We start from the raw sequence: 12529 nt of genomic DNA, 5'->3' as shown, positions 1-12529 counted from the left end.
AGGATTTTGAGGATAGCACTAATCTTTTCCATGTTAACACATCCCAAAACTAGTTGTACCAATCCATCAAGGTAAGTGCCTCAGATTTCTTCCGCTGAGGTGCAGTATAACATCTGTAATTTACTAACAGAGAAAATTATCTTTCTGCTTTGTAGAGTATGTTTGTCTAGAAACAGCAAGCTCAGCAACAGGACCATGAGATCCAACTGTATACCCAATCCTAAAAATATTCTCCTCTTTTCATAAAATGAATTTAAATCTTGTGAAAGGTGAGGGAGTGCCAACGTTAAAAGAGCAAGAGCGTTTATTCACCTTCAGGTGCAACAGCAAAATGGCAGAATTCTACATCTGCATATCAAATAGAAGATTCTTCTAGCTGAATGAGACAGATTAGTATCACTTTTCCCACGATTATCCAATCTGTAGATTGTCCAGTGGGGTGGACATTGCCAAGAAAGACAAATGTATGCTTTGGGGATGCAAATATCCGCCTTCATTAGGTAAGTGGTGACTCAGCCATAACTGGTTCAATCCAGTGAACTCCAGTGGAATATTTTATACCTTTTTCCACAAAAGATCTCTTTATGACACCAAACATTTTCAAGGAACCCAAATGACATCATCCTGAAATATCTTCAGCCACTGAGCTGTATGCAAACACCCTTCTGTCTAGTGGGAAACACTATCCATACAACAATTTGCAGGTATATCCCCTGACTTTGAAGTAACTGCAGGAACTACCAAGTTGTCTCTGGATGTCTAATCTGCTGTTGGTATTGAGTGATTTGCCTCCTAGTACAGTCTTATAAACATCCATTTCTCACCCTCTCTGATACTAAAATTTCATAGAATACAGAAAGACAGCCTTGGAGTTTCATGAGCTGTAGTCACCACATACAGATTAGGAGTTTGCTAGCCTGGTCTGAGATGTTAGTGCAACCCAGAGAATGCCCACACTCAACAAAAAGAGGCCATGTCAGCTAGGACAACTGAAAATCAGATTGAGGCTTATCTACTGTGGCTAATAAATATCTACCTTAACATCTTCCTGTTCTTGGAACTATGAGCTCTATAGAAACAGATGAAAAACTGGCCTCAATTTCTTTCCACATTATTTTGCAGGACAATGATGCAGGCTCATTCTCCTGTATTAGGAGCTGATGTCTGGTAGGTAAGAATTAGAAAGGAAAACACAGAGATGCTGTTTATCAAGCATAAGGGAGAAACTCAAAGCAGCAGCAACAATAATCTTTCTTTCTTACATTAGCATTTGCATTTTTTCTCTCTGGCAGATTTTGACAGAAAACATGTTACTATTATCTGAGAACTGTCTTTTTTTTTTTTCTTCCTTATTTTTTTTTCCCCAAACTGGCTAAAAGTGAAGCCAGTGTCTTTCATGATTCCTTTCTGCTTGGCCAACAGTAATTCTAATCAACCCGTTCTGTGTCAGGGATATACAAATTCTTCTTCTCCTTCCAGATATTAAGAAGGGATCAGCTATCTCAAAAGATTTTCTTTCTGTGCTCACAGAGAAAAGAGTGGGATGGATTTTAACTTTTTAAGGCTTTTTTTTTTTCTTTTTGTTTCTTATCTATACTCAAAAGTGCTTATGAGACTGACCATGGGGAAAAGTCTGAAACAACCACGTGAAATCCTAATGGCAGTAGTAAAAGGAACAAGAGATTAATGGAAAGGGCTCACCCCTGGTTTATGCCCTTTTCTGTTTCCTCTAATGAGGTACAATGTTGGGTAACTGGTGTCATGTGTCATGTCATAATGCATCATATTCATATGAGAGTCTGTCATGTCACAGAGAGTAATAGGAGATGACAGACAATAAGAGACTGACAGCCTAGAAATCCTTTTCAAAATTTTTATGTTTAAAGATTTAAAATCTATAGAAGATGCTATCGGTAAGTTAAAAGGATGAGGAGGAGAGAAGAGGGTGGGAATGAAAAATAGCATTTACAAGATAGAAAGCAGGGCAGGGCAAAAGGCCAGGTCTCAGAAACATCACTCAGAAAGTCAGGGAAGCTAGACCCCTGCCACCTGAACCTGCAGGATTAGTTTAGCAGTTTATTAGTTTAGTAATACCATTGGAGCTGCTCAGAATTTTAACCCTAACTGTTGGGACTATTTAGAGGAAGTTCTAATTCAATACATCACCATTTCGGTTCAGCCCCAACCCTGGAAATTTGGATTCAAGTTTCTGATTCCCTGCAAGTTCAGGTCTCAAAATCCCGCTCTGGACAAAAAGATGTTGTGCTTTCCTATGCCAAGCCATTCTTTGGCTCAGGAGCAGCTGTGGGGAAGGAAGGGTGTAGAATCATCCTTCCACACCTACCCAAGAACCTGGACCAGGCAAAGGGCTCAACCAATGCAACCTAAGGCATGTTCACACCTAGCACTTATTGTGGTTTCTGCATATCCTGCATTAATTGGTCTGCAGCCCCTGTTGCATGAGTAGTGTGCACACAAGTATTATCAACTGCTGATTTGTGCCATGACACACTGCTGTGTTTCAACACAGGTGCTAAGGAAATACAGTCAGGTGCTGCACTGTGCATTGTTGTGCTGTTCCATGATGGCCTGCAGGAAGACAACACAAGCTGGGTAACTGAGCTATATATCTCCAAGCATTCCCTCAGTTTCATCCCATCATACATCTATTTGTTGAGACAGTCAATACCATTTTCCATGTGGTAGCATGGTGAAGACATTGCTGAGTGTTGTGGTCCTCATGGTGATAATTACAGACATGCATGGGTTAGCATAACTACCCTCAGGCTGTGACTTCATGGCTCAGGACACCTCTGTCAATTCCTTAGATCAAGCACATGTTCCTCTGTGATGTTTTTTGGAGGGGGGAGATCCCCCACTTCAGAGCCAAGCCAAGATACTCTTCTCTTGAGGCAAGATGCTGTTGCTGACGCACAGGGCCACAGTGATGGAGCAGCCACCACATAGCTACACATGGCCATCCTTGCCTGGAGACTTGTCATACCACTCTCAGCATAGCTGTTACTTCAGTTGTTTGGAGAGAGCTAGCTTACTGTCTTGGTAAAGACCTCTCAGAGTGTTTGGATGGAAGCAAGGAGATTTTGCCATACCTTCTGGTACCCAGAGGGCTGAAGAACACATTAGGGAGTCTGATATTTAGGCTGATGGGTGGTAAGAAGTTGATGCCTCTTGTTGCAGTGTCTTGATTTGCTTTGCAGAGCTTTGGTAAACCTAGAAGTGACACTTTCTGTGTGTCCAAGAAGGAAGGCTGGAGGAGGTGTTGTGCACCTAGAAAGAACACTTCCATAACATGTTACCACTGCTCAGGGCATACAGGTGGGGATATGTTGTGCTGCTCTAATTGATGGTTATTGAAAACTGTGCGTGTTCCTTTGTTTTTGACTTTAATCGTATCTGTTATGCCTACTTTTTATATTGTAAGTTCAACGGTGCACATATTACAGCTCATGTAGGGATTTTTTTTTTTACCCTATCACAGATTTTACTGCACTAAAAGCTGACGTTTTAATGAACTGCTTAGGGTGTGGAACCATAATTGTGAAGATGTTTTCAAAGTTGTTTTAACTATAAATAAAACTAAATGTTTTGAGCAGTATAAAATATGAGAAACAAATACAAGGCAAAGTTGAAAACTCTATCATCTTTATGCTAAATATTTCATCATGAAATGCCATTCAGAGGGACCTTGACACACTTGGGAGGTGTGCTGATGCCAACCTCATGAAGTTTAACCATGACAAATGCAAGGTCCTACACCTGGGTTAGAGCAATCCCAGTCACAGCTACAGGCTGGGCAGAGAAGAGATTCAGAGCAGCCCTGTGGAGAAGGACTTGGGGGTGTTGGTCAATGAGAAAATGAACATGAGCCGGCTGCAGTGTGTGCTTGCAGCCCAGAAAGCCAACCGTATCCTGGGCTGCATCAAAAGGAACGTGACCAGCAGGTCGAAGGAGGTGATCCTGCCCCTCTACTCTGCTCTTGTCAGATCTCACCTGGAGCATTGTGTGCAGTTCTGGTGTCCTCAACATAAAAAGGACATGGAACTGTTGGAAGAAGTCCAGAGGAGGCCACGAGGATGATCAGGGGACTGGAGCACCTCCTGTATGAAGACAAGCTGAGAAAGTTGGGGCTGTTCAGCCTGGAGAAGAGAAGGCTGCGTGGAGACCTCATAGCAGCCTTCCAGTATCTGAAGGAGGCCTATAGGGATGCTGGGGAGGGACTATTCATTAGGGACTGTAGTGGCAGGACAAGGGGTAACGGGTTCAAACTTAAACAGCAGAGGTTTAGACTGGATCTAAGGAAGAAATTCTTTACTGTTAGGGTAGTGAGGTACTGGAAGGGGTTGCCCAGGGAGGTGGTGAATGCTCCATCCCTGGCAGTGTTCAAGACCAGGATGGATGAAGCCTTGGGTGGCATGGTTTAGTGTGAGGTGTCCCTGCCCATGGCAGAGGGGTTGGAACTGGATGATCTTGAGGTCCTTTCCAACCCTAACTATCCTATGATTCTATGATTATTTTTATCTTAAGCTATACAATGCAGAGAAGCAAACACTTTCAAGGTTAAAATTATGTCTGTATAGGATGCTCAGGAATGTCCACTGTTTCTTAAGGTTTTGGGATAATGGAAGAAAGACCTGTCTCTTCTGGAAGTGGGAGTGAAGTCCAGCTCAACCATACTCAAAATTGTATGTTTTTTTCTTTTTTTGGTTACAATGTGCAGCTACGATATAATCTGTTTCTGGTCACAGTAGCAAGAAAGGTTTATCCTAGTCTCTGGAAGCATCCAAACAGTGGATGGAGCACAAGGAATTTGTGACAAAGAACTTGACTGAACGTGAAGAAGCAACACAGGTTCTGTCTTAACACAGAAATTATAGTCTGGACAAAGGAGACATTGTCTTTTCATTTCCCCAGCAGCATCTGTGGTATGGTGGGTGCTAACACTGATTTAACACCTGTCTCCATCTCCTACCAGATGAAAGGGGACTCAAGAGATGACTTGTCCAAGGAATTTGCCTACAAATTCCATGGGCAGCTCACACAGTGGTGGGAGAGGCAGCTCAACCACAAGGGAGGGTGCCTGGGGAGGATAACACCTCTGATCTAAGAGCTGCATGTGTGTGGGTGCTGCAGAAAGCCAGGTTATTTGAGCATCTTTGCCTTAAACACTCCATTTGCAGCACTTCTGCATCAACGCAATATGAACAGTACTCTGCAGTAACCCAGAGGAGCAGGGTGGGTGGTTGTGAATTTATTTAAAATCCTTTAAAACAGATTTGGAAGAAAGAGGTGAAATGTTTTTATGGAATAGCCAAGTCTCGTAATGTGTCACATTAGCTCAAAACTGAGGGAACTTGTGAAACTTTGAGACTCAGAAATTATATCAATGCTTTTACTTTCCTGTACCTATTGCTACAATAGAAGTTTTTTCCTTTAAAGCTCCTAATAAATCTGTATGGTGACATTATTTTTGCTGGTAGTAGAGTGCTTGAAAAACAGAACAGGGAAGACACAGTCCAAAAACTATCATCAAAAGGTGTATAACCATGAGTGGTTGCTGACACTGCAAACTCACTCTATGAGCCTATCAGCTATGGTATGATAGTTTAGAGAAGAAATAGATGGAGAATATATGTACTCTCTGCATTTTGAGCTGCACATATTGAAAGCACAGCAGTTAGGAAGAAGCTAAATCAACATGGCAGCATGATGGCTGTTCCCTGTTATAAGGTGTTCCTGTCCCCTGCAGCTATAATACATCAATATAATACTATGGATCAATAGCTCAGGCCTGTAACTATAGATCTAGTTAAGGCAGTATTTGTATTAAACACTTTACTATTATTAAAGTTTACTATTGCTGCTTTAAACTCAGGCAAACTTCTACCACTCTGCTCTTTATGTCAGATGAACTCTCCATGACCTGTAGCCTCATTAACTCCTTTTCATATTTCCCATGGCACTGAAAAAAGCTTTCTTGTTCTACGGTATGACTAACCATTCTTGGTATGTATTTTCCTGGCTTATATATTTATCACTTTAAGGAAAACCTAAAAAGATTCTTCTGCTGTTTGTTGTCATCAGTGTTATTGTGTTTTCTTTCCACTTCTGCTTACAAAATAAGCAGATGGAAACCAGGAAGCAGTCAGAATTTTTATAGTCAATGCATGGGGTGTACATTTTGGTAAATAATCCTTCTGTCAAGTGAAATTGTCCCTTTCTCAGTTGGTGTGGCATTTGTATTGAAAGATACAAGATATGAGAATATGATAACTTCGACAACTTTGTTTTTCTGATTACTAGTGATCTTTGCTGTTTAACAGAGTCTGATTGTTCCCTCTTCCTTCTGTTTACAATTGATTTTTTAATAGTCAACAAAATATATAATAATGCGTAGTTCATTGTAAAGCTTGTTTATTTGTAATCCAGGTAATGCCTCTGGCTGACACTTCAGATGTTCATGGGGGATTTCTGGGCTCCTGCAAGCCACAGAGTTAGTCAGGTCAACAAAATCCTGGCATTACTGTTTTCAAGAACTGGCTACATAAAGGCTTTAACAGCTGAGTGACGTCTCCTGAGAGCACCCCTGGCACAGGAAAGGATGCATTGACAGCCAGCTAGGGTGCTGTAAGTACTGAATAAAGCATTGCAGAACAGTGGTGATAACTTAGATTTGGCTGCAGAAAGGAATGCCTTCACACCTGTTTTGTGGAGGGCACCTCACAACTCGAAAGCAACCACCACAAGCACCATCCACTTCAGAAGTCCAGGCCTCTGGCAAAAATGATTTTCTGATGATCAGCTGCCTCAACACAGCAAGTATAATGCTCAGCGTTTCATCTAGGGGACAAATCCTATCCATCTATTACAGCTATTTGGAAGGCACAGTATATCAGAAAGGCCTGCAACTGTAAATTTGGCTCATGTGTTCAGCCTCACTAGGATCAGGTACTTCTATGGATCTCCTTGTTTGGATGGGTAAGGGTCCCAGTTTAATTCTTCAGAGAAATTATGCTCCTTTCAGAGTACGAAAGTGCTGACACTTGTTTGATGATGGAAGTTAAGTCTGGAAGAACATTACCTTTACAAAGAAGTGATAGTTCCCTTTCTTTGGGTCAAGAGAAGAGAAAAAGTTTACTTGTATGAAGAAGTAAGTAAGCTGTTTGCTAACTGATATTTTAATCCCATATATTTGATGTGTATGTGTCTGCAGGATGATGTGTAATTAGCTGAGAAAATGTTATCCCTCCAAGGCAAAGCTGTGGTCCATGATGCATTTCTTCACTTGCTTCCCTGTTGTCCATTTTCATGGAAGGTTTATTTTGGCAGACAGTGGGTGAAGTAGACCATCATGATATCCTTAACCCTTACACCTCTATCACCTTGTCAGTGGTTGTGAAAGAGAAGCAAAACCATCCACAACTTTGATCTATGTATTTGCTTCTGAACTCTGGGGCACACAGTACTGTAATAAATACCTCACACAGCTCAAGAAAACTGTCATACCACAGAAACACACATCAGGAAGACTACTTGTTCTAGCAGGAATTTTCCAATGAAACTGAGAAATACTATCAGTAGAATCTGCTTGCAGCATTGCTTCTCTCCAACTAGAGCTGCAAAACATGCCCAAGGGGATCTGGACATCAGAGCCACTGAGCAATGGGTTAGTCTTGAAAGGAAGATTCTTCACCTGGTCACCATTCCCCAGAAGCATTTCTGTAAATAGCAATTGTTAGAAATTGATAGATATTGTTTTGAGTATTTTTTCACTGTTCAGCCAAGAAAGAGAAAATACAAATCAATCAGAGAAAGTGATTTACAAAGACATAGATGTTTATGTCTTTGTTCCTGCTTTGGCCTGATTAGACTGCAGAAGTCACTGATCTAAAGCACAATAAGAATTTCAGAAAAAAATCAGGTTTTTGATTGATATTCTTTTTTTCTCTCTTCTAATATTCTGGCTAAAATATGTTAAAGCTAATTAACTTACCTAAACTAAAACTAGGGAAATATATATATTGTTTGAGGGATTTCAAACTGTCCAAAGTTTATTCTTGGATTCTGCCCTGGTATAAACATTTCCTATAATTTTATAAAGCCAGAGACAGCACCTTTCTCTTAACTGTTTAGATGTGAAATATACATTCATTCAATTAAACTTTAGACCAGATCTTTCAGTGTTGTAATTCAATATACTTTCACCAAGGCTATAACAGTTTATTTCAGTGCAGTATCTAATGTGTTGCATAATCATCTTTGAGATTAATCTGTCAGCACTATACTTCTGTTAAGATTGCACTTGGAGTTTAAAGAAGGCAGAAGAGCATTGCATTAATTAATACTTTGCAACATATTATAGATCTTATTCTAGAGGGTGTTCGGCCTGATCAATCTGCTCCCCTCTGCCAAATACGAATCGCCGTTCCTTCGTGGAAGTGGTTGTGAGAGCCAAGAGTTGTGTATATTGCAATGAAGAGTAAACTCCATCTTAGACACTTTAATAAATTTCCTCTTCACTCCATAGAACCAAAACATGTTAAATATATTTATCCTTGTCAACATCCCAGAAAGTAGGAAAGTGTTTATTTTATCGTGAAGAACTGAGGAGTGGTGATAGCTAGGAAATACTAATGAAATCTAGGATGGAGAGCAATTAAATGCATGTCTCCTGAGCACGCTTCAGAGCCAGGTACTCTCTCCTAACTATCCTAACATCCTTAATGGGTCACATTGCTTTTAGGAGCAAAACTGCGGTAACTTTATATGATACATCTGCCTTTTATGGGAAGAAAGAGCTTCATAAAGAGGTGCGTTCACAACATTTATCTGTGGCTTTTTTTGCAGGTGGGAGAAACATTTGTTTAAATGAGATTCAGAGTAGTGGTGGAGGCTATGAATATGTACTTTGCCAACAGTTCATGAAGAAGTACTGCGGTTGAAAAATGCAGATTTTTTCTCCATGGTCTCTGAATTATCTAACTCAAGAGAATTCATTTGAAGCATTTACATTTCTAACAATCTATATTAAAGCAGGTGCAGACCTTATCACTCTGTGGAGAATCTTCCTGCTAGGAAAAAACCAAAGCAGTGTTAGCATTTCCAGCAGCTTTCCTACTGCTGCCTGGCAGAAGGTAAGCAGAGCAGCTTTCCATTCACTGGTTGTTTGCTGAGATTCACCCTCCAACCGTAGAAGATCTGTGCTTTAGCTCTTCCTCTATCCTGTCATGTTTTGAGTAATACAGCCTATTACCAAGTCTTCCTGCTCAGTTGTTGGCAGCTTGCTTTCCTGGAGTATTGCTGCAATTGATCTTTGGAGCAGAACTTCAGTCTGAGGCTCTTTTATTGTAATATAGTTCCTACTTTATAACCACACTCTTATGAGAAAAGGGAGGGAGAAATAGAGAGAGAAAAGGAAAAGCTTTGTGAAACTCAGGCAAATTCTGATCAAGAAATAGTGAATACACAGGCATATTAACTGTGAATTAAGCATGGAAGTTATGTTGATACAGCAAGAATATATCTTGACATTAACTATATATTCTATTTCTCTCTTATGTGGTAATAGCTTACCAGTCTATTTTAAAGAATTTCAAGGGGAAACAAGTCACAAGTACATTGCAGAAATAAATCAAGTTTATCTCCCGTGGAAATTGCAGTGTATAGATAACACATTCTCTTTCAAGATGACTTCCCTTGTAAATACATGAGTTTTGCACTGCCAAGGAAGGTGATTCTCTCCCTCCCCTTATCCAAATGGGCTAATTGAGTCACAACAGTGATTTCAGCTACTGAAAAAGTAGTCACATCATTATTCTGCATGCAAAGACATTTTTTTCCAGAATTTGGGATATATTTCCAAGGAGATGATTCTGACTGCTACTGTCACTCAGACAAACATATACAGGCCTGGAAGAGCTTCTGTCTAACATTTTCTTAGCCTGTGCTTGCTAATTGCTCAACAGATTAAAGACCAAGAGAATAAGACTTCATGAACCCAAGTATGCAACACACCTGACTAAGCCAGGTTTTGTTCAGATAGAGAAGCTGAACTAGCTTTAAGTTGGTTAGTTTAGCATCATCTTTTTCATTAACTTGACACAGTTATTAGGCTCTTGTAAGAATGAGTGCCCTGAATTAATTTACATGGTGATGTCCAGGCAGACATTATAGCATTTGGTTTATTTCTGAAATTCCTTGCAAGACAGAGGAACTAAACGTGTCCTAATCCTGTTTTAAGGAAAACAGCCCAGTGAGAGAGCCATTGAGCCTAAAAGGAGTTTTGCCTTTGGCCTTCAAGCAAACCATGTTTGGGTTCAAATTAAATACATCATAGTCTGACATGTAACAGCCTAATGTTGCTGTTCTTGGTGTCAGCAGTAGAATTAGCATACACTTTACTGTAGGAAATCCAGTTCAAAAGCTGAAATGGAGAGTTTCCATGTAAAGCAGTACTTTTCCCCTTAAAAATACTTTAAGAGCTAGGTATTCCTACAGCTTTGTGTAGAAGAAACCAGAAATAACTAATTTACAGTGTAGAGACATTGCTTCTTTTCTGCTTTCTGATTTACAAATCATACCCATTCACACTCAGTGCTTTTCCACATGGGAAGCTGATGCACCGTGATTAACATACTAGGCTCCAAGGTGGTCCTTAGTGAGTGACTGACCTCAAAAAGATTATGTTGTCAATTCATCATTTCTAATTAGTACCACTGTACCTCACTCATAGAATCATAGCATCATAGAATAGTTAGTGTTGGAAAGGACCTTAAGATCAACTAGTTCCAATGGGACACCTCACACTAAACCCTGTCACCCAAAGCTTTGTCTAACCTGGCCTTGAACACTGCCAGGGACGGAGCATTCACAGCCTCCCTGGGCAACCCATTCCAGTGCCTCACTACTCTAACAGGAAAAAACTTCTTTATATCCAATCTAAACTTCCCCTGTTTAAGTCTGAACCCATTACCTCTCATCCTGTCACTACAGTCTGTAATGAATAGTCCCTCACCAGCATCCCTATAGGTCCCTTCAGATACTGGAAGGCTGCTATGAGGTCTCCACACAGCCTTCTCCAGGCTGAACAGCCCCAACTTTCTCAGTCTATCTTCATATAGGAGGTGCTCCAGTCCCCTGATTATCCTCATGGTCCCCCTCTGGACTTGTTCCAACAATTCCATGTCCTTTTTATGTTGAGGACACCAGAACTGTACACATCTGCCATCTGATTATTACTCAGGGTGTTTTATATGAAATATTGAATAATCGTTCTCTGTTCCATCCATGATTTTCTACATCATAATTAAACTGATTATTTAGATTTAACAATTTATTCCTATTTTCTTCTTTGCCCTTATCTTTTCCCATTATATATGCCTAGATAACTTAATTCTTTGACCTTTCCCAAATAAAGCCCATCCATCAGCTCCCCCCCTCCTCTTTTGAAATGTAATTTTTGTCCCCTCAGCGAGTCCTTGCATACCAGGCTTATATCAGCTTTAACCCAAGCAAGTCCTGGGCTTATATCAGCTTTATGAAATAACTCCAGAACTTCAAAGGATCTTCCTTCAAAAGCATCTGAAGTCCTCTTGAGACCAGAATCTCCTTTTCCTACTTGCTCTTTGCACTGCATGGTGAAGGATAACTTCAGTCCCACACCACTTTTAGTATTTTGGTTCTTGGTAACCTGGCAATTCAGCTGCCCTATCTAGCATTGGCTCTGGTGAGAGGCAGGTGTTCAGCTCCATGTTCACTCAGTGGACCCCAGTCTGAGCTGGATCCTTTGGTTCTGCTTGCTTCTTGTCTCCACCTTTGCTAAAAGGCAAATGCTATGTCTCAAGAAGCTATCATAAAGGAAAAAACAAATTACTGTGGACAAAAGAGCTAAAGAGAGACAAAAGTTTCCTAGAGTTTCTGTAGTTATTTATCACTCTTCTCTCCCACTCCCATTAGAGAGACAATTTATACTGTTTGCTTTGTCATATACCTGTTCCATCATCTCTTTTTCCATGTAGAAATGTCCTGAATTACTAACTCCCTCTCACTTCCCTGTGATCCTTCTCGATATCTTTCCCGGTGTTAGCATACACTTTTCCAAAGATGTTAACTAAAATTACCAGTAGTGCTCAAGATGTAGACACACCATGGAGTTATATAATGCTATATGCTATCTATCTGCTTTATTTTCAGTTCCTTCCCTAGTAATTCCCAATGCACCATTTGCCACTTCTCTGCTATGGAGCTGACTTTTCAAAACACTATTCATAGTGACTCCCAGATCTCTTGCTAGATTTATAATAGCTAATTCCCCTACTTAGTAGCTAATTTAGAGTTCATCACTGTGAAAATAGTCATATAGTTGGTTTATTCTCCTTCTTGTGCCTTACTTGCTTTTATTGACATTTCATTTGTGATTTTCACTGAATTTCATCTGTGATTTTATCTCATTCTCATTCAGTACTGTGAGATCCTTCCATTGCTGTTTGCAGTCAATTGCACATTTCACTTT

Source organism: Melopsittacus undulatus, chromosome 1, assembly GCF_012275295.1.
Source record: "Melopsittacus undulatus isolate bMelUnd1 chromosome 1, bMelUnd1.mat.Z, whole genome shotgun sequence".
In the NCBI taxonomy this organism is placed as follows: domain Eukaryota; kingdom Metazoa; phylum Chordata; class Aves; order Psittaciformes; family Psittaculidae; genus Melopsittacus; species Melopsittacus undulatus.
Note: the sequence above shows the minus strand (reverse complement) of the source record.